General features: G+C 38.6%; 1 long non-coding RNA gene across 4 annotated transcripts in view; it reads left to right on the top strand.

Moving 5' to 3' along the window:
• The window catches only part of LOC138744912 (uncharacterized), a 97,416-nt gene that overhangs the window by 15,329 nt on the left and 59,223 nt on the right, over nt 1–22,864 (top strand). The window lies entirely within an intron of this gene.

The following is a 22,864-nucleotide window of genomic DNA, read 5'->3' as shown; positions in this document are numbered from 1 at the left end:
GCAGGGTGTTACATGTTCTTTGAACGGAAAATGTGCTGCTGTAAAACAAAGTCATGGAATCCAAGGTTCAGGGGCTGGGAGTGTTGGGTAACCAGCTGAGGGGCCAAGATTTGCTCTGGGGTGATGTAATGCAGAATAGGGGCTCAAAGTGTAGGCTACATTGCCCAAAGATTGCATGATATTGGGCTATCCTTGAACATTATATGTGAAATGCTGTCATCCCATGAACCTCTAATGCGGAGCAAATGACATGGGCAACATGAATAATGTGAAATGAATGGGAGTAGTTGGTAATGCATTTCATTCTGTAGGAAGAGTTGAAGGTGGACAGAGACATTAAAGAATTTTCAATAGCATAATGGTAAAAAAAACAGCTACTCGTTTAATTTAGTGATACAGTGCAGTAACCGGCTCTTTCAGCCTATGAACTCATGCCACCCAACTAACCTACCCACCTGTTTAATTTTGGAATATGAGAGGACACTGGAGTGCCATGGGGAAACCTATACAAACATGGAGAGAACATACAACAGTGTAGGATTTGAACCTGGGTTGTTGGCTTTGTAATAATGTTGCACTTAACCATGTCACTCCCAATTTATGTAGATGAATTTCTGGGCATGTCGACTTTGCAGTGTTACATATTATTACCCAGTGAAACCTAATACAGAAATGTTAAATATAGGCATTGTTACACGGAACAAATAAATGGAAATATATATCCAAAATGTATTAAATAATTTTACTTTCTTTCCTTTGATATCAGACTGGAATTATGCCTATTCTCTTCCTCGTGCTTTTAAAATAAAGACAAATATTTAAATTGTGTGTTTATCACTAGTATGTTGTACAATAGTTATTTCAAATGATGGTGTTTATAACATATGATTATTATGTGGCTATAGCTGCCAACTGATTTTGGATGGGATTTTATCAATTACGTTGAATTGACAGAGGCAAATTAATCAGTGCTAAATTCTAATGTTGAAAAATAACTGAGACAGTTGTTTAGATCAACATTGTTTCATAATAAATTTTAATACTTAAACTGAATTAATGACGAGAAAAATAGAATGTGTGATATTTTTGTCATTTTATTTTAAATACATTTTCATGCGCTTTTAAGTATTACTAAAGCTCTAGTTTTGTCGAGTGCCTGATAATTTTCAGTGGTAACATAGCAACTTAAGTAGAGGATGGGCAAGTGGCAAAGATCAAATGAGAAGCTGCACAAATATTGTGTTCTGGATTTATTGTTTTAATTAAGAACATGACAGTGAGCCATAAACAGTTTATGGTGTTTTGTTCAGCACAGCATTTTTAAATCAGTTGTTTTTTTTATTGAAAACATAATGTCATCTGCAAAAATTCAAAATATTGGAAGGGTGGGAAAAACAAATTGACTAAGAACTTTATGTAATTTTATATGTTGAATAGAGATCAAATGATTGCTTTTAAATCCATAACTGGGGTCATAGGGATGCTACCAAGGCTCCAAAAGGAGCTAAGGTATGTGAAGAATGAGATCTGCACTATTTTATTGAGCAATTTGAATGAGTATTGTCAATCTATGAAACCATTCACAATGAAATTGTGGAGCTAGTCAATTTAATGGTGACTCATTAAGACTGAAGCATTAAGAGCAAGGAAGGAATACAAAAACCTTCAATTTTGTTTAATGAAGAATTCAAAACTGGAAAAGGAAAATGATCGTTGCATTTCAGTTTTATTTTACTGCCAATTTGTCTTGATATGAAAAAAAGCACAAATGGTCAGACTTCTTACACTCGAATTATTATATACCCTAGAGGTTTGTTTTGTGAAGGCGTTCTTCAAGAATATGATTAAAATATAAAATATAGGTGATAACAACAGTAGTAACTGAACCATGTTATTTTGTTGCTCTATATGACAATTTTGTGCTTTATTCATAAAATATACAATATATATTATATAATGTGCACAATGCCTTGCTCTATATTTTTTTATTAACTCTATATTTATACCTTACATTACTGACATGCCCTTCATTCAGTTAAGCACAGAGGCACAGGTCCCTAATCTGAAGTGACAACCTATATACCTTCTTTAGCTATTATCCAATTGCCAAGAGCGAAGAACCCTGTTCCCTGAGAACATTTTGAACTGTATTATTTTTATTGAGGTATTAAAGTAATTTTTCAGTTATTTTTGGGTTATTTTTAATATGCTTTTCTTGAAAAATATATTTTAAATTCCAAAGAGCAGTTATGTCGTAAAATATAAAGTTTACAGATTTTGCAATTATTCAGCAGTTCTATGTTTAAAAAAAATGGAACATTGAACATTGGGCAGCATGGTTGGTGTAGTGATTAGTGCAATGTCTTTACAGCACCAACAATTGGGACCAGACTAGGGTTCGAATCCCGTGCTGTCAGTAAGGAGTTTGTATACTCTCCCTGTGTCTGCATGGGTTTTCTCTGGGGGATCCTGTTTCTTCCCACCATTCAAAACATACCAGGGTGTAATTTAATGGAGTGTAAATTGGGCGGTATAGACCCAATTTACATTCATGGGCTGAAATGGCCTGTTATCTTGCTGTATGTCTAAATTTTAAAAAAATGGAGATTTGCTAATCAAGATCATTGTTTACTGATCGATGTTTACAAACTAATTTTTGACCATTGAGGAACAAGTATGAATTAATAGACTAGTGAAGCATACTGGGATACTTTGATTTTTTTGTTACCTTTATCAAGGCTGATAACAAAAATTAAATCATTGAATTATTTCATTATTGGATTATTATGGGTTATGTTTGTTTCTATAGCTAAGTTTGTGTTATTGTGCATTCTTTTTTCTTTTTATGTACAGCAGGCTTTTATTGTTGGATAGCTTAAGAACTTGAAAGAGAGAGGTATGTGGTTTAAGATTTTCTATTATATATCTTTCCTGTAGTTAAGTGATAAAACTGTACACAATACTCCAAATTTGGGCTCACCAAAGTCTTGTACAATTTCAACTCCTAAACTTAATATTTTGATTTATGAAGGCAAATGACCCAAAAGCGCTCTTTACGAACCTATCTATCTGTGACTCCATTTTCAGGGAATTATGTATCTGTATTTCCAGATACTGTAGTGGCGGCCACACTGCTAACTGAAGGATCGCACAACCAGACGGATTGAGTTCAGTGAGCAAAACTGATTTATTGCAGGCTGCCTGGCTCTTCTTATACTCCCAGCCCAGACCTGGCTGAGAACCACGCTGGGGGCTCCGACGTCACCGGGGCGTCACGTGGGTTCCCAAGCGCGGGCTTCTGAGCCCAGTGCCGAGGTCGGGAGAAACCCTCGACTATCCCATTTTGGCCGGCTGCCCCGACGCGTGCGTGACAAGTGGGGCCGGTTCCTCTGCCTCATGGCGTACTGCCACACAGCCCCCCCCAGATCCGGCACCAATGTCCTTTTTTGCCAGACAGCCTCGCTTCTTGGGTTGGGCCACAACTACTGGCTCAGTGGGGTCGAGGTGGGCTGCCTTTAACCTGTCCACCGTAAACATTTCCCACTTATCACCGATGTCCAGTGTGAAAGTGGATCCTGAACACTGGATGAGTTTGTACGGCCCTTCGAATGGTCTTTGTAGAGGTGCTGTGGACGGGCTCCGCCTGATAAAAACATACTCTGTGGAGTACAGCTCGCTAGGGACGTAAGAGGCCCGTTTACCATGTCTTGGCGGCGGTGGGGGTGTGAAGGAGTCCAACTGGGCCCGGAGACAGTAAGTAGACTGTGGGGTGACTGCTGGGGGTTGTGAGGTGCGTTGACGAACTCATCGGGTAGGGCTAGTGGTGTACCGTAGACCAGCTCAGCTGATGACGTCTGTAGGTCTTCTTTAGGTGTTGAGCAGATGCCCAGGAGCACCCAAGGCAGCTCGTCCACCCAGTTGGGACCGGTGAGACGGGCCATAAGTGCTGACTTAAGGTGGTGGTGCAATCGTTCGTCTAGCCCATTCGTCTGTGGGTGTTAGGCCGTGCTGTGATGTAGCTTGATCCCCAGCCTGTTGGTGAGCTGTGCCCAGAGTGCAGAGGTGAACTGGGTGCCCCGAACACTGGTGAGGTGGTTCGGGACGCCGAAGCGGGCAGCCCAACTGTTCAAAAGTTCTCAGGAGCATGATTCCGTGGAGGCATCTGGCATTGGGATCGCCTCGGGCCAATGAGTGGTGCAGTCTACCACTGTGAAAAGGTAACGGTTATCTCGGGAAACGGGTAAGGGTCCGATGATGTCCACATGTATGTGGCTGAACCTTTCCTAGACGTGTTCGAAATCTTGTATGGATGCTCTGATATGCCTGTGTACCTTGGAAAGCTGGCAATTGGTGCAGATTCTGGCCCAGTCCGCAATCTGTTTCCGAAGCCATTCCAGACAAAACGTTCTGCCACCATACGGACCGTGGACCTGATGGAAGGGTGAGAAAGGTCATGGATATGGTGAAAGACTTGCCTGGGGAACTACTGGTCGCGGGGTGCCCATGGAGACATCGCATAGGATGGTGCCCTCACTGTGAGGAGTCGGGAGGTCCTGGAACCACAGGCCCGTGATGGCAGTCCTGAAGACCCGTGTCTCCCTGTCGGAGTTCTGGTCGAAGTTGAGGCCGGGTGTCAGCGCGGAAATGGCCGGTCATGAGAGTGCGTCAGCGACCACGTTGTCTTTCTCCAGGTACATTAAGCGTCAAAGTATAGTCAGGGACAAAATTGGTCCTTTTGAAGATCAGAGTGGTCGGCTATGTATGGAGCCAGTAGAGAAGGGGGAGATCTTAAATAGGTTTTTTTTGTATCTGTATTTACTCAGGAAACTGGCACAGATTCTATGAAAGTGACAAAAACAAGTAATAAGATCATGGAACCTTTTCAGGTTAAAGAGGAGGAGGTGCTTGCTGTCTTAAAGTGAATAAAGGTGGATAATTCTCCAGGGCCTACAAGATATTCCCTTGGACCTTGAGGAAGGTTAATGTATAAATTGCAGGGACCCTACCAGATATATTTAAAATATCCTTAGCCACAGCTGAGATGCCGGAGGTTTGGATGGTAGCTCATTTTTCTCTTGTTTTTTAAAAAAAAGCTTCAAAAATAACTCAGAAATTTCTATCAGCCAGTAAGCCTGACATAAGTAGTAGATATGTTATTGGAAGGTGTTCTAAGAGATTGGACATAGAAATATTTGGATAGTCAGGTACTGATTAGAGATAGTCAATGCAGCTTTGTGCAGGGTAGGTTGTGTTTAACAAATCGTAGAGTTTTTGAGGAGGTTATCAGGAAAGTTGATGAAGGAAGACTGTGAATGTTGTCTTCATGGACTTTATTTAGGCATTTGACAAGGTCTCACATGGGAGATTAATCAGGAAGGTTCAATCGATTGGTATTCATGGTGAGATAGTAAATTAAATTCAACATTGGCTTTATGCAAGAAGCCAGAGAGTAGTAGTGGATGATAGCCTCTCTGACTGGAGACTGGTGTGCCTCAAGGATTGGTTCTATGTCCATATTGTTTGTGAAGCGTATTAGTGATCTAGATGATAATGTGATGAATTGGATCAGCAATTTTTCAGATGATACAAAGACTGGAGGTGTAGTGGACAGAGAGGAAGGCTTTCAAACCAGCAGAAGGATCTAGACCAGCTGGAAAAATGAGCTGCAAAATGGCAGATGGAATTTAATGCAGAGGTTTTGCATTTTAGAAGGACAAACAAATGTTATGTATGTTAATTCCTCCAGGCAATTAGACAGGGAGTTCCAGAAGCTTGATTTACTCCAGTGATCTACGGACACTCAGTGACTCTGAAGGGACTCTCGTTTTCTTCTCTTTTTTATTGTCAGGGTTGACAGGCAATACTAATGGTGAATCTTTGCTTTATGGCAGACTGAAGGAAATTTTGTGTAATATTATATTATGTTTTAGTACATGAGAATAAAAGAATCTTAAATGTTTGATGATATTGACAAAGCACCTTGGTATTTGACCTGGTGGATTACTTGTGGGTTAAGACAATGAAGACGCTGTTTACATCCGGTACCTCACGGATGGCAGTCTCTTTCATCTGAGGCGCCTGCAAGCTCACACCAAGACACAAGAGCAACTTGTCCGTGAACTACTCTTTGCAGACGATGCCGTTTTAGTTGCCCATTCAGAGCCAGCTCTTCAGCGCTTGACGTCCTGTTTTGCGGAAACTGCCAAAATGTTTGGCCTGGAAGTCAGCCTGAAGAAAACTGAGGTCCTCCATCAGCCAGCTCCCCACCATGACTACCAGCCCCCCCACATCTCCATCGGGCACACAAAACTCAAAACGGTCAACCAGTTTACCTATCTCTCGGCTGCACCATTTCATCGGATGCAAGGATCGACAACGAGATAGACAACAGACTCGCCAAGGCAAATAGCGCCTTTGGAAGACGACACAAAAGAGTCTGGAAAAACAACCAACTGAAAAACCTCACAAAGATTAGCGTATACAGAGCTGTTGTCATACCCACACTCCTGTTCGGCTCCGAATCATGGGTCCTCTACCGGCATCACCTACGGCTCCTAGAACGCTTCCACCAGCATTGTCTCCGCTCCATCCTCAACATTCATTGGAGTGACTTCATCCCTAACATCGAAGTACTCGAGATGGCAGAGGCCGACAGCATCGAATCCACGCTGCTGAAGATCCAACTGCACTGGGTAGGTCACATCTCCAGAATGGAGGACCATCGTCTTCCCAAGATCGTGTTATATGGCGAGCTCTCCACTGGCCACCGTGACAGAGGTGCACCAAAGAAGACGTACAAGGACTGCCTAAAGAAATCTCTTGGTGCCTGCCACATTGACTACCGCCAGTGGGCTGATATCGCCTCAAACCGTGCATCTTGGCGCCTCACAGTTCGGCGGGCAGCAACCTCCTTTGAAGAAGACCGCAGAGCCCACCTCACTGACAAAAGACAAAGGAGGAAAATCCCAACCCCAACCCACCAATTTTCCCCTGCAACCGTGTCTGGCTGTCCCGCATTGGACTTGTCAGCCACAATCGAGCCTGCAGTAGACGTGGACATTACCCCTCCATAAATCTTCGTCCGCGAAGCCAAGCCAAAGAAGAAAGAAGAAGAAGTGTTGTATTGTGCCTAGTATTGACTGAGTGGTAGATGTTTTCCGGTGCTTAAAATAACTCTTTGTAAATTGTCATAGTGCTTTTATAGACATATTGCAATCAGAGTACACTAGTAATAGAGGGAATGTAAGTTTAGGATAATGAATCGTGTCAATCTATTAGTTTCTTTGTTCTGAATTTTCTTTAACATTTATTTTGTTAAAGACGCATTCATTCAAGATTACATTTCTCATGTACCTTGTAAATAGTAGAAAAAAAGGCTTTGGGAAATCAGGAAATGACTTACTCAACATAGAATATCGAGTCTCTAACTTAATGTTTTAACCACAATATTTATGTTGTTGGTTCAAATAATATTTTTAAAGTTGTACATTTTTAATACAGGTTTTGCAGGACACAACCAAAGCATCTAACTCCTAGCAAATCAGTTTTTATTCCAGTGCATCATTTTGAAATGTTTAAGAGCTATGCATAGAGCAGACTAGATTATTCATAAAAAGGGACGATACGGATTCAGTTTGCTGCAAGGTTTCTTTAATTTTGAATGTAACAGAATTTTATTACTTAACAAATAATGAAAATTGGCATTGTGATGCAAAAACAGAATGTAACCGAAATAGATAAGAAAATATTTGTTAAGAAAGAAACAAGATCAACATTTCATATGTTACATACATACATACAAATGTACTTTAAGTTGCAGAGAGGTGGAGGAATAGGTAGAATGGGGGAATGCCTGTCCAGGAAACATTACTTTCAGTACAAGCAGTTAGAAAAAAAAGAAAGAAAATAATATGGTGGCATTGTCAGAGACAAAGCAAAACAGTTGTTGGAAATGTCAAACAAAAGGGAATACTGTAAATATCCAGGGGATTTGGCAGTAGCCATGAAGAGATCCAAAATATTAATATTACAGATGGGTGATCTTATACAGGTATTTCCTGATATGTTACACAAACCCTTCTCTGAACCCTTCTCCATTAAACAATTTTCCCTTGCAACCGCTGCAATCGTGTCTGCCTGTCCCGCATCGGACTGGTCAGCCACAAACGAGCCTGCAGCTGACGTGGACTTTTTTACCCCCTCCATAAATCTTCGTCCGCGAAGCCAAGCCAAAGAAGACACAAACAGGAAAAACTGGCAATCAGAAATTACTGAATTTAATATTGAGACCTAAAATATTTAATCCCCACATAAACTTTTCTGATTGAGTGAATCTATATATTGTGTCATGTGAAACTCTATTGCATGGTTCCTATAGCTGCAATATTCTTTCCATCAAGTGTGTTCAAAACCAACAACATTTTCAATAGCTTTTGCAGATTTATCATCATCTTCTTGCTTTTGTATTCATTGTTCCCAGATGCAAATCCCATTTGGTGCTTCCTTGTAGCTCTGATGTCTATTCAACCTGCTATTTTCAGAATTTATTATGAAATAAAATGAGTTAAGTGTTTAGACTTTCACTAAACGTTAGTTGGCTGCTGATCATATATTAAAATCTTTATATTCCATTCATAATTGAATTATCTGGAGAAACACGTTTAGTTCATTATAAAATATAAAGATGTGGTTCATCAATTAGATGAGGAACAATTTCTCACGAAATTTGATCTGAAGATTGCTCGTGACACAGAAAAACTGAATGAATTGTGAGGGCAGAACCTTCAGCACAGGAGTGTATATGTCCTTGCTGGTAACAGTTAACACAGGTAATAGCATAGATGCAGACTTCTAATATCAAATTGTGACATGAATTGATAGTGTATTTCACATCTTGTCTTAAGAAAGAAAGATGATATAGAATGGACCTCTGTCAAGTTATTTCAGCCACAAGGCATTTAGAGGTATGTTGATGATGAGTTTATTTCACATGATGTCAGAGAAGATACATAGACTAGGTTGATGGTACAGCACTTGAGTTATCTGGAAGTCCAGATTCAACAATCCAGAAGCCATTCATATTTCCCCCAAGGGGCTGTCGAAGATGTAGAAGGAAGACTGAGATAGCGTGTATGAAAAGCAAGGTGGGTCCTGATTGTTAAGAGGCTCATGACAGGGGACTCTTGGAGGTATGGCACATTCAGTCACATCTGAGACGAATGGTGGAGTTGGTGGACATGGACTTTGAAGATTCATTCATGGATCGTGTCCAGGTGGGTGCAATCATTGAACTTATTGTGACATTGCAGGTCTTCAGGGTTTGACTCTTGATATTGCCTTCCATAGTTCTTTCCATAGGCGTATCTAGGGTACCACTTGAAGGGGGGTGCCACTGTCAGAGATGAGGTCATTTGACTTTTCAGAGGGAAAGCACTACAGACAGACAGAGGGGCTGGTGATGTTGTTAGTACATGGCGGCTGGAGGGGCTATCAGTGCGCAGCTGGTGGAGCTGTCACAGGGCGGCCGGTGGGTCTGTCAGCGTGTGGCCTATGGGATGGTCATAGGGCGGCCGGTGGTGCTATCACAGAATAGCTGGCGGGGCTGTCAGCTGATGGAAGTGACGATCGACCTCTATAAATATTGGGGGTGGGTGTAATATTTGTTGTGTTGTTTTAATATTTCTCTATGCATATGTATAATTTCTTGCTCATTATAGAAGATGTAGCAATGGCATAGGTGTAGGAAGTTAACTTGTACAATATCAAGAGGAAAAGGCAGTACAACTTCATCTTTCTAAGAACATTTCAAAACCATAGTTTCACCTACCAGATGATCAGTTAGAGAGAATAAAACTCTGGCCCTTCAGTAGCAAAGCTCGAGTGATCTTTATAATTATGGGGTTGCTTGGGAACTGAGAGGACATTGGGCTGAGCATAATGCTAGTTTTGTGATTGTATTGGAACTGGCGAGATAATTTATAACATTTGTATCATTGTGGATCAACATCAGGATAAAAACTTTGGACATATGCATTCTATGTACAACTTTAAATTGTATTAAACAATATCAAGCACAGAATGAAGTACTATTAATCAGATCAAGCGTGCTATCCCAATTTTTATCTGAAATTGATGTATTCAAGAATCATTCCCATTCATTCTTGATTCCTGTCCCTGAACATATTTTTAGGTCCATCAAATTACTATAAATAATTGCTTTCAATCTACCATGGGAAAACTTTAAATAAAAATAAATCAAGAACATTGGTATCGGAAATTCGAGTAAAATTAGATAATTGAGACTGAACAAAATGCCTAATTTGTAGATATCTAAAAAGATTAGGCCTCTCTGATTCATATGTTCTGAGAGTGTCCAGAACTACAAGAATATTGGGAACAATTTTTTAAAACTCTATCACAGATTCATAGGATTAAATTAGAACCATGTCTTTTTATTGCTTTGGTTATTTTTTAGAAGAGAGGATTTCCTTGAATTCAACTTAAAAAAAAGTAGCTTTTACTTCATTGATGGCCAGACGAGCAATTTTGATGATGGAAAGACAGCATAGCACCAACTCGTATGCAATGGTTACGGGATGTTATGTCTTGCTTGAGTTTGGAGAAAATTAGATCTAATGTTAAAGAGATCAAGGTTGAATTTGACAAGATATGGGGCCCAATCATGGATTATTATCATAATTTGATTGCTTAGGCAGGGGTGCTATGGTGGTTTTCTATTTGATGTCCAAGAGGTGATACTCGATTCTTTACAATTTACTTTCTGGTGACTGTGTTTAGTGGGAGAAGTTAGATTAGTATTTATTTTTCTTTTGTTCCTTTTTTTATAACTAGAAGAGTATGGTTTATTTAGATAATCATAATGTATATCTCAATATTAGAATATGAGGTGAAATTCTCATCAGGATATTTAACTTTTTGCTTTGAGAATTATATAAGTCAATGTATATTTGATGTGTGACTCATTCTGTATTGCATTATATATAAGCTATATAATTAATTAATATCTATAGAATATATACGTGATATTTTTCTATATAAAATTTATAAAAATATTTTAAAAAGAAAAGATAATCTATATGTATCATTGGTCTTCTCAGCCAGTCTGCAGGCCATTGGTGGAACGGCAGAACTTTGGTATTCGCACTTATTTTAGCTGAATCCTACAGGGCAGCCTTTATTATGGTCCTTTATTAGTTAATGCAACCCATGGATTGAACATGTGGACACTATTTTTTCTTGTAATTATTGCCTGAATACATGGAATATAACAACTATTTACACAGCATTTACATGTATTAGGTACTATAAGTAATCTTGAGATGATTTAAAGTACAAATATACACTGACAGCCGCACCAGCCACCTGGTGACAGCCCCACTGGCTACTTGATCGGCTGCTTCCAGTAAGAGTTTCCATGCACGGTGTATAGCATATGACAATAAAATTATTATTATGCTGGGATTGGCGGTGAGTACAGGTAGGGAAGGTGAAATGGATGGTGTGGTGGTGGCAATTATGGTTGTGGGTGAAGGGTTGAAGTAAGTAATTAAGTTTTAATGGGGGTTGGTGTGTGGCTGTAGAAAGTTTCCATTTAATCTAGAACATTTCTCCTCTTTATCACCTTCATTACTAAAGTATTCAGAGCAGTTATGGAAACTGGAGAGTCTGCTCTCTCCAATATTGTACTTGGTGCCTCTTGTGTACTCTATCATTATTTCAATCTCCACTATCACCTGCCACTAAAATACACTTTCCCTTTATGAAGTTCATACTGTTTCAAGTATTACAGGTTAGACTTAACAAATGTAGGTCATACATTAAATAGCCATCCATTGAAAGGTAGACAGCAGTGGACAGTTTGTGCCTGCTGGACACTAGCATCATCTGGATCAACCTGCAGCATGAATTTTGTGAGCGGCCTGTATTATGTTGAATGGATGTATTATGTACCAGACAGAGCAATAGAAATTAGCCTAGACAGTGTTTATATTTAAAATAATATTTAAATTATTAATAAACAATAATATAACACTTTATCTAATTTAACTAATCTAAACTAAGGTTTGAAATTGATGTGACACAAAGGCTTTAGATGAATGCGACACGCAGGCCTTAGATGGATGCAACACGCAGGCTTTAAATGCATGAAACACACAGGCCTTAGATGGAGTGACACTCAGGCTTTAGATGAAGTTAGCAGTTCATGAAGTGGGTGAAAGAGACTGGGGGGTGACAGAATGAAGAAACCTTTGTTGAGGTGCTTCCAGCTAACAAAAGTTTTTTTACAAGAATTAAATAAATATATTAGAATTTTTCTTTGGAAGGGTAAGATGTCAAAAATTTCTTTAGACAAATTGAGTTGGAAATTTGAGTTAGGAGGTTTGCAATGACCAACCTTTAGAAATTACTATAAGGCAGCTCTATTGAGATTTTTAACTTCTTTCTTTGATGAGGATTAAAATCAAAGTTGATAAAATAGGAGAGATGAAATCAGAAAATCTTATATATAAATGGGAAGTGAAGTTATTATCTAGGGAAAGGGAAGTACCCTTGCTGAAGCATCTGATTAATATTTGTAATAAAGTAAATGATGAAATTGGAACAAGGAGTGCAGTTTGGGCTAAAATGCATTTGATGCAAAACTGTCTCATTCTATTTTCAATGAATAATAAATTTTTAAATATTTGGTTTCAGAAAGGAATTTTTTATATATATAAGTGTGTGTGTGTGTGTATATATACATAGCTTTGGCTTGGCTTCGCGGACGAAGATTTATGGAGGGGTAAAGTCCACGTCAGCTGCAGGCTCGTTTGTGGCTGATAAGTCCGATGCGGGACAGGCAGACATGGTTGCAGCGGTTGCAAGGAAAAATTGGTGGGTTGGGGTTGGGTGTTGGGTTTTTCCTCCTTTGTCTTTTTTCAGTGAGGTGGGCTCTGCGGTCTTCTTCAAAGGAGGTTGCTGCCCGCCGAACTGTGAGGCGCCAAGATGCACGGTTTGAGGCTATATAAGCCCACTGGTGGTGGTCAATGTGGCAGGCACCAAGAGCTTTCTTTAGGCAGTCCTTGTACCTCTTCTTTGGTGCACCTCTGTCTCGGTGGCCAGTGGAGAGCTCGCCGATCTTGGGAAGACGATGGTCCTCCATTCTGGAGACGTGACCTACCCAGCGCAGTTGGATCTTCAGCAGCGTGGATTCGATGCTGTTGGCCTCTGCCATCTCGAGTACTTTGATGTTGGAGATGAAGTCGCTCCAATGAACGCTGGTGGAAGCGTTCTAGGAGCCGTAGGTGATGCCAGTAAAGGACCCATGATTCGGAGCCGAACAGGAGTGTGGGTATGACAACGGCTCTCTATACGCTAATCTTTGTGAGGTTTTTCAGTTGGTTGTTTTTCCAGACTCTTGTATAGTCTTCCAAAGGCGCTATTTGCCTTGGCGAGTCTGTTGTCTATCTCATTGTCGATCCTTGCATCCGATGAAATGATGCAGCCGAGATAGGTAAACTGGTTGACCGTTTTGAGTTTTGTGTGCCCGATGGACATGTGGGGGGGCTGGTAGTCATGGTGGGGAGCTGGCTGATGGAGGACCTCAGTTTTTTTCAGGCTGACTTCCAGGCCAAACGTTTTGGCAGTTTCCGCAAAACAGGTCGTCAAGCGCTGAAGAGCTGGCTCTGAATGGGCAACTAAAACGGCATCGTCTGCAAAGAGTAGTTCACGGACAAGTTGCTCTTGTGTCTTGGTGTGAGCTTGCAGGCGCCTCAGATTGAAGAGACTGCCATCCGTGCGGTACCGGATGTAAACAGCGTCTTCATTGTTGAGGTCTTTCATGTCTTGTTTCAGCATCATATACATGTGTATATATATACACACACACACACACACACACACACACACACACACACACACACACGTGTGTGTGTATATATATATGTATACACATATATGTGTGTGTATATATATATATATGTATACACATATATGTGTGTGTGTATATATATATATATATGTATACACATATATATGTGTGTGTGTATATATATATATATGTATACACATATATATGTGTGTGTGTATATATATATATGTATACACATATGTGTGTGTATATATATATGTGTATACACATATATGTGTGTGTGTATATATACATTATATATATGTGTGTGTGTGTATATGTATGTATGTGTATGTATATGTGTATAGATATATTGCATAGACTGATGTTTAATGACATTTGATCAAATAAAAATAAATGTGGGATGCAAAATAATACCCTTTGTTATCAATTACGGGCTTATTTGAGAGATACACTGGGTCCAACAATGACATTACTGAAATGTGGTGATATAGAAATATTAATACACAGATATATTAAGAAATTTATTTCTGTTATGTATACTTTATTGCAGAAGGGAATTACGAAACAGGAGATGCATAAATCCGAAAAATGTTGGGAGACAGATTTAAATGTTAATATTGAGGAAGTAAATTGGTCAGAGTTGTGCTGGGACAGTATGACAAATACTATAGGTTAAATATAGGTTAGTTCAATACAATTTTTTATATCAGTTATATCATCAGTGTTTTAGATGTGGTCAGAAGGTAGGTATTATTTTACATTCTACTTGGTCTTGCTCTACAGTGAGACCCTTTTTAAATTTGGCATTTTATTTAGAATGGATTATGGGAATTAAATTTCCACAAACTCTAATGTTATTTTTATTAGGTAATATTGAGGGGATAAGACCGATATTGAAACTATCTACATATCAAAAACAATTTTAAAATAATGCTTTAATAGTAGCAAGAGAATGTATAGTAGTGACTTTTGGGTATGGAACATTGGAATGTAGAAATGCATAGTTGTGTTCCTTTGGAGAATATTACATATTATTTGAAAAATAAGTATGATGTAATTTTGAAAATTTGGCACCCTTACTTAAGAATTGAGGGAATTAACATATAGACATTTTCCTTGAGCTTTGAACTTCATTAACCTCCTGGAAATATTATAAGTTATAAATTATTAATTCTATGTGGTAAGGGAGAACTTGCAGCAACCAGGTTTCTATTCTAGTTTCTTACTTTTTTTCTTTTCCTACTATTTCACTTCTTTTTTTACTTTTTCTTTTGGGGTTAGGTTAGTGGGGGAGGAGGTTGGGGTTTATATCATTATGTAATAAATTGGATATTAATATTTGATTGTTTTATTTTGTATTTGGTTATTATATGTATGGGAAAACTTTTAAATAAAATTTTCCAAAAAAATGGACCCAAAAGATTTTGTCAAAAAGAGACAATCAGCAGATAATGTAGCTAGACTATTTAGTATTATACATTTGGCACAATAAAGAAAAGATTTAAGTGTTTCTGTGGCCTTAGATGCAGAAAAAGCTTTTGATCAACTGGAATGGCACTTTTTATTTAGGGTCTGTACAAATTTGGATTTGGTCAAACTTTTATAAATTGGATTAAGGCCTTGTATAATGATTCCAAAGCTACCTAATATCTACTTGATTTCAACTGATAAGTAATACGCTGTACTGTTATCTCCAATTGAGAACATATTTAAGGGACAAGTTAGGTTTAGAAATGTGATTACCCATTTGTAGTGAGGTGGAAACACTTATTAAGAGAGGAAATACCAAAAAATTTACTTCTGCAATGTATCTTTTATTGGAAAAAAGGAACTATTAAACAGGGAGTGTGTAAATCAAGACAGAAATGGAAGTTGGATCTGAATATTACAATTGATGAGCAAAGATGGTTAGATCTTTGCCAAGATAGCATGACAAACACAAATGTAAGATATAGATTAGTTCAATATAATTTTTTACATCAGCTTTATTTAACACTACAGAAACTGAATAAAATGAAATCAGATGCTATAGGTGCAGTGAAGTGATAGGTACTTTTTTTGTATTCAACTTGGTCATGCCCTAAGATAAAACCTTTCTGGATGGATTTACAAAATTTTTTAGAACAAGTTACAGGTACACTATTTCCATTAAACCCAGATTTATTTCTATTGGGAAATATAGAAGGAACAAGACCCAAACTAAAATTTCAATATATCAAATGAAACTTGTTAAAAGAGCATTGGTGGTAGCAAGAAAATTTATTGTAGTGACTTACAAATCAGACTTATATATAGATATGGGACGACGGAATGCAGAAATCCAAAGTTGTATTCCTTTAGAGAAAATTACATATAATTTACAAAATAAATACCCTATATTTCTTAGAATTTGTAGCTCTTATACAAATTTTAGGTATAAATATGTAGAAATGTTACCTTCTTCCTTAAAATGAAATGTTCATACAAAATCTGTTGAGTTCCAATGTATTGGGGGGGATATTCTGGGCAATCCAAGATACTATATTATTTCTTTATATTTCTTCCACTGTTCCTTTTTAATACTAAATATAATTCTTCATATGCATATATTATTCTTTAAGAGGGTGAGGGGTTGGGAGAGGGAGGAAAGGGGAGGGGTTATAACCATCATGTAATGAATGAAAATTTCTTCAGTTTGAATATTTATTTTATTGTATAATGATTTATTAATTACATGTATGGAAAAAATTTAAAATATTTTTAAATTGTAGCAGATATATAAAACTCAAGCATTATCATTGCACTTTTTTTTTCTTCAAAAATATATTAAAAATGGCAATTCATGAAAACAGCTGTAAAGAGTCAGAAAGCAGGATGGAGATCAAGAATCTGGTTGTGTGGTGCCAGGACAACAATCTTGCTTTCAATTTCAATAAGATTCCACCTGCATTGAATTCGCCCATCGTTATTGAATGAAGATCTACCGGGACCAATGCCTGAAGAGGGCGCACAAAATCAGTAAACCGATGCGGACTCGAAAGGCCAACATGGGCTGTTTCCGCTCCATAAATGGTTATATGGTTATATATTTCATTCCAGCAAAGCACGATTTATTGCAGGGAATGCCAAAGCATCCTCAATGCTTCACATTGCACAGGTTGCTTTAGTCTCATCTGGTACATATCAGTAGGCCAAAGGGACAGGGGAAGGTTAGGAGTCAGGACTCTGGCATTGGGAGCTCCGCTGACCAAAGCTCCCGACACCGACTTTGAACCCTCCCCTCGGCCTACCTGAACTATGTGGCACCATCTGCAAATCAATTCAGTTTTTAAATAAAACAAAAGATTTTATTTACAGATCTCGCCTCTCGGGGTCCCTCCCTCTCTGAATTACTGTTCGAACATCGAACTCTTTTCATGTCTTGCGTTCGCACGATTCACGTATGCTACTCACGCACGTGATCCATGTCAGTTAATAGCCCAATCAGCAGGGAGCACACAAAAGAAGACAGCAGGGCAGATCAGTTGTGCCTGCTTTTGAACAGCGAGACCACATCTTCTGTCGTCTCACAGTTCAAAAATATGTGGTGCAGGAGAGGGGCATGGGGATGGAGGTGCTGCTGGGCTGAAAAGGGATGGGGAGTGAACACCCCTATGCACACGCCCATGCCTGCCAGTACTGGGTGAACACAATGCAGCCACTGGGAAAGGGGAATCTGTCTGGGCCCGAGCATAGCTGTAGCTTGTGGATTTTGCATGATTTCGCCCAGCAGTCGCAGGGAAAGGTAGCAGTGAGCACAAGTTGCCAGTTATGTGTAGGTCTATGGACTTAGACGTTCTGGTGTTATTATAATGAAATACACCGTAAATGTGTTTCTAAATATCTTAAACACCCGGTGCAACCAGAAAAATACAGTCCAGTAGCAGTGCTGCCACAAGCTCAGGTGCGGTTTGGAATTCTCTCGCATTCTGGCAGGTTTTACAAATAAATATCGGAGAAATCCTGAAGGAGCCCCCAGGGAAAACTCATGCAGGCACGGGGAGAATGTACAAACTTCTTACAGACAGCGCGGGATTTGAACCCCCCCCCACCCGTCCCGATCACTGGCACTGTAGTCAGCCTGGGGTTAATGGGTATTCTTTTAACAAACTGGCACAGTTTCAAGGGGTCAAGTTTACTGAGTAGGCTGAAGCCCAAGGACTCGGGCTTCCTTACCCTCCAGGCCTCTAAGCTTCAGCCTAGTCAGCCTAATGGTTAATCAACCACTACTGCTCAGGCAGTGTTTTTCAAGGTTTAACCACCTCTGCGTAAAAGAAAAAAAAATCCTCCAATCCCCTCTTAATCTCCAACCTTTACCAGAGATTCCCTCGTTGGTCTCCTCCATTTTAAGAAAAACTTAACCTTAAAACCTTTATCCCAAACAACATCTTGATGTGGCAGTGTGGGAATATGTAGAATATACTGGGATATGGGGGAAAACTGCATAAAGATTTGTACCAGGTTAGATTAGGTGCAGTGTATTTCATTAGTAGCTTTGATGGAAGAGAACAATTGTGTGGGATTAAGTATTTTAATGGTTTATGTTTTTATTTTAAGATCTTTAATCATTTTTTGTATGTTTTTGGGTGCCAGAAGCATTTAGACAGCCAGATCTCACAATTATAATTAAGACAGTTGGTGTGACTTGGCCAGGCATCTGGTGATTTCGCCATTTACCCCCGGTATTTGTTAAGTAGGGTTGTTTGGGTGTGTTATGTAATTATATTATGATGCAAAAGGTCATTTTCATTCATTGGCATTGTTGCAAGGGTTCCAGTTGGTTCTCTACAACAAATTGCAGATACCCAGATGATAAAGAATGGATTTAAAAGCCATTGACGAGCAAGGGGACAATTGACCTAAAGTTATTAATTCTCACCATTGTGTCAGATTAAGTGATGGAGTATGAGGAAGATGAGAATAGAGGGTTGTAAATCATTTGAGTTTTGTTCTTCAGCGGGCAGTAGATTCTTAGTCATTGACAGTCAATTATTAAGAATATTCAAAATGAAATTAATAGATTTTTGGACATCAAAGGGATAAATGAATTTGGGAATGGGTTGAAATATTGACGAAATAGTCGATCAGTCCTGATATTATTGAAGGTGGGACAGGGTTTAGAAGTTTGATGGCCTATTCATACTCCTTGTAATGAGATCTGAACAATGATGATGTATCTAAACATATCAAATTGAAGACATTTCCATAAACGTGCAGGTCTTTGTGAATTAGTCAAGTCATGATATTGTGAATATTATGGGTTTTTTTGAATTGATTGAAATGATGCTTGCAATAAATTACATTTTTTGTAGTTATTGAAAATTACAATATCTGGAATATCAACTGTTTGGTAATAATCTGCTTTCAACGAGAACATTTCCTCAAAATAGCTTGTAGAAGGTTTCATTTAAGAGCATAGTTAATTGAATTATTTTACACTGCATTCCAATGTTATTATTGTTGGCAATTATTTAAAAATGTCTTCTAAATATTAAAATAACAGAACATTTTCAATAAAATGGTGTATATTTGTAAGGAACATCTGAGACTAAAATAGTAGACAGTTAATCATGGTGTCAGGCAATTTCATTTCAAATAATATTTTGCCTTTGAATGTTATAGTGACTTGTTACTAATTGTTTTTAATAGCAATCGTGTAGATTGACCAAGCACCTCTAATAGATGCTACAATGCGGCATAAAATAGAAATATACTAGTTCTCCGTAAATGTTTCAAGTACAAAATGCAAAAGCTAACCTCATCAAATTAAATGTAATTTTGATGTTTATTTTCTAGAAAACAATTTACACAACCAATTACTGCTTGTGAGTGAAAACTGCACTTCTATGATCCTGCAGAACATTTTCCCCAGATCAGAGCTTTGCTTCTAATATGTACATGCATTTACAGTTTGATTCATGTGTTGATGTGACGTATCTGATTTTGTTATGGATCTCTCAGGAATAATGACAATACGGTAAAGTTATCATCCAGGGATGTTCTGGAAGCAAATATTTCACAGATATAGTTCCTTTTGTATTTATATAATAATTTAGTTTTTTGACAACATTTTCCCAATGCTGTTTGTTTTTTCCCAATGTTATTACATTTCTGAGCCAATCCTAATAACTGTATGTAGCCTAAGCTGCAAAAGATGTATTTTCTAAAATCCCACAGGATGCATGTATACTTGTGTAGGTTTAGGAACATTGCCATCAGAATGTTGAGCAACATTTTTCAGAGCATTGATTGAGGGCTTAGAGCTAACAGAAATAAAATTTTAGTTATGGAAATGTATCTTTAACCCTTTTTGCTAATTTAAATTTTTAATTGTGAAATAAATCAATTTTTATCCATTGGAGAATTTATTTGATTGTGCAGTCAATTTGATCAGTTTTTATTTTTGTTTTGTGCTCTCCTGGTTTCATTTGACACTGCATAGAGATGATTTTGCATAATTGGAATCCTGTTTAATCTGTTGGAGGGTTTGTATTAACTGTTACTGCAGTTTAATGATTTCTGGTTTTCATCCTTTGTGTTAGGTCAGAGAAGCCCTCATGTTAAGAAGTTAAATATTATGCTTGAAGAATTCAGACTTTATCTTCTTTGACAAAGCAGTTGATAAAATGCCACATAAGAGGCTGGTGCATAAATTAAAAAAAATCCATGGTATCAGAGGAAGTGTGTTAGAATGGATTGGAAACTGAATGTCTCACAGAAAACAGAGTTTGAATAAAGGGGTCCTTTTCAGACTGGAAGGAGATAACCAGTGGAGATAACCAGTGTAGATACAAGTTCTTGACTTGCAACTGTTTACTATGTAGATTAAAGACCTGGAGAAAGAAATAGTATGTAAAATTTCCAAATTTGCTGAAATTTGAAAATAGGTGGAAGGGCATGTTGTGATAAGGTCACTGTGATTCTGCAATGGGATAGAGGTAGGTTGAGTGAGTGGGCCAAAGACTGGTCAATGGAGTTTAACATGGGGAAGTGTGAGGTCATGTTCTTTGGCATGAGAAATTAAAAGGCAGATTATTATCTAAATATAGAGAAACCTCAAAAGTGTTCCAGTGATTAAACTCTTAAAGCTAGCAGTCAGCTCTTACAAGTAAATAAGAAGACAAGCAACATGTCTTGCTTTGTACAGGGTTTGCAATCATACAGGATGAGGACTCACTGGGAATACATAAAAACATAGAAAACCTACAGCATAATACAGGCCCTTCAGCCTACAAAGTTGTGCCGAAACATGTCCTTACATTAGAAATTACTAGGCTTACCCATAGGCCTCTATTTTTCTAAGCTCATGTACCTATCCAAAAGTCTCTTAAAAGACCCTATCGTATCTGCCTCCACCGCTGTTGCCGGCAGCCAATCCAACACACTCACCACTCTCTGCAAAAAAGTATTTCCCCTGACATCTCCTCTGTAGATTTTCCCCTGGACCTTAAACCTAGCAACCATTTCAGCCCTGGGAAATAGCCTCTGACTATCCAAATGATCAATGCCTCTCATCATCTTATACACCTCTATCAGGTCACCTCTCATCCTCTGTCGCTCCAGGGAGAAAAGGCCAAGTTCAATCAACCTATTTTCGTAAGGCATGCTCCCTAATCCAGGCACATCATTATAAATCTCTTCTACACTCTTTCTATGGCTACCACATTCTTCAGAACTGAGCGCAGGACTCCAAGTGGGGTCTGACCAGGGTCCTATATCGCTGTGACATTACCTGTCAGCTCCTAGAATCAATTCCATGATTAATGAAGGTCTTCTTAACCACAGAGTCAACCTGTGCAGCTACTTTGATCATCCTATGGACTTGGACCCCTAAGATCCCTCTGATCCTCCACACTGCCAAGAGTCTTACCATTAATACTATAATTGTGCCATCATATTTGACCTACCAAATTAAACCACTTCACACTTGTCTGGGTTGAACTCCATCTGGTACTTCTCAGCCCAGTTTTGCATCCTATCAATGTCCCACTATAATCTCAGATAGCCCTCCACACTGTCCACAACATCACCAACCTTTGTGTCATCAGCAAACTTGCTAACCCATCCCTTCTCTTCCTCATCCAGGACATTTATAAAAATCACAAACAGTAAGGGTCCCAGAACAGATCCCTGAGGCACACCACTAGACACTGACCTCCCTGCAGAATATAACCCATCTATAACCACACTTTGCTTTCTGTGGGCAAGCCAGTTCTGGATCCACAAAGCAATGTTTCCTTAATGCAGACAATTTTGGTTCCCTTATCTTAAAGAAAAGAAACATTGGAGGCAGCGTAAGGAAATCTTGCAGGCTAATGTCTGGGATGAGAGGTTTGTACAACTAAAAGAGACCAAATAATTTGAGTCTATATTCCTTAGTTTGGAATAATGAGGTGTGACCTTATTCAAACACTTAAGATCCTAACGAATTGTCACATGGAGGATATTGGGATGGTTTCACCAGTGGGACTTGTAAGGTAAAACATCATGAGATGGAAATGTGTAAGGAGTTACCCTGTGCAGGGCTGTAACAAGATGTGAATGCATCCTTGTACTTACAAGATAAGAGAGACATTGATGGATTGAGAGGCAGGAAGCTAGCAGGGAAAGGATAGCAACAGTTTTAGTCATTGGACAAGTAATGATATGATGATGTTCTAAGCACGTATCCAAGGGTATAAAAAATCACCATTTTGCTGATAACGGCAGAATGCATTCTCCGACTAACATTGTTAGTTGCAAGTGTTACAATCCGGTAATAAAGAACAAAGAACCCTGATTTCGACTCAGTCTGGTGTTTGTCTCACTCATTCATGAACAAAGCAGACCTAACAGACTTCACCACAGGATAAGGGGCTGGTCAATTAAAAGTGCAGAGAGTGGTCAACCTCTGGAATTCTCTGCCATGGATGAGGGGGAAATTGGATTATTAGAATTATTTAAATTGCAAGTATGTAAATATTTGATGTATCA

Source organism: Narcine bancroftii, chromosome 10, assembly GCF_036971445.1.
Source record: "Narcine bancroftii isolate sNarBan1 chromosome 10, sNarBan1.hap1, whole genome shotgun sequence".
Taxonomy (NCBI): domain Eukaryota; kingdom Metazoa; phylum Chordata; class Chondrichthyes; order Torpediniformes; family Narcinidae; genus Narcine; species Narcine bancroftii.
The sequence above is the reverse complement of the archived record's forward strand: the minus strand, read 5'-3'. Positions and strand labels throughout refer to the sequence as shown.